We start from the raw sequence: 843 nt of genomic DNA on the forward strand, positions 1-843 counted from the left end.
CTACCTAGGTTTCTAATTTCATTAGTTGTTTTAGACACACCACTAAGGAAAATATTTGCCTTGCTTATTAGGTCTGCAAAAAATAGTTTCCTAATGGTGAAATCTAACATAGCTTGTCCATGTAAATATTATTGTAAAGTCCTGCTGTTGTAGTTGGACCACAGTAGGAAATTATTATTCTACTAACCCATGGAGTAAGTTTAAAATGCAAAGGCTTGTTCCACAGTCAATGAAGAACAGTTGTTCTCTGTCTTTCCATAAATAACTCATGCCAGGAGCAGCCTGGCTATCTGTTACAGCTTCTGGTTACACACCAACAAAACAGGCAAGGTTTAAATAGCCTTGCCTGCTAACAGAGTGGTCTTGTTAAACTTTATTTAGCTTTGAAAAGCTTAATGTTCATGCTTTCAGTGTTTTCATGTGGTATTTCGAATCTGCAAATTGCATTTTATGTTTTCCATTTCTCCATATGTGTTGTGTTTCTAACTGGATTGGTAGTTCTGGGCAGTACTACTGAGTGAACCTGACATAGTAGCCAGCACACTGGTGTAGTAGGAAATTCAGGTTTTGTTCCTAGTTGATTGTGTAGTTGGACAAATCTTGACACTTGCATGTCTTTGTTCATATTTCAAACAGGTATAGCAATCTCCCATCTTGCTAAGTCGTAAGAAATGGTGCATGTGTTCTTTCTAAAATGTCAAACAGCTGCTTGAGGAATGTTTTGCTCCTGGGTAGTAATTCTTAGAGGGTTTCAGATGGCAGGAAATCAAAGAAGGCTTGTTTTGACCTCCAAAAAAGTAAAAAAAAAAAAAGTCCTGAGGAGCTAGAAACAGTATTAGATAC

Source organism: Dipodomys merriami, unplaced genomic scaffold, assembly GCF_024711535.1.
Source record: "Dipodomys merriami isolate MVZ:Mamm:240054 unplaced genomic scaffold, mDipMer1.0.p SCAF_3, whole genome shotgun sequence".
NCBI lineage: Eukaryota > Metazoa > Chordata > Mammalia > Rodentia > Heteromyidae > Dipodomys > Dipodomys merriami.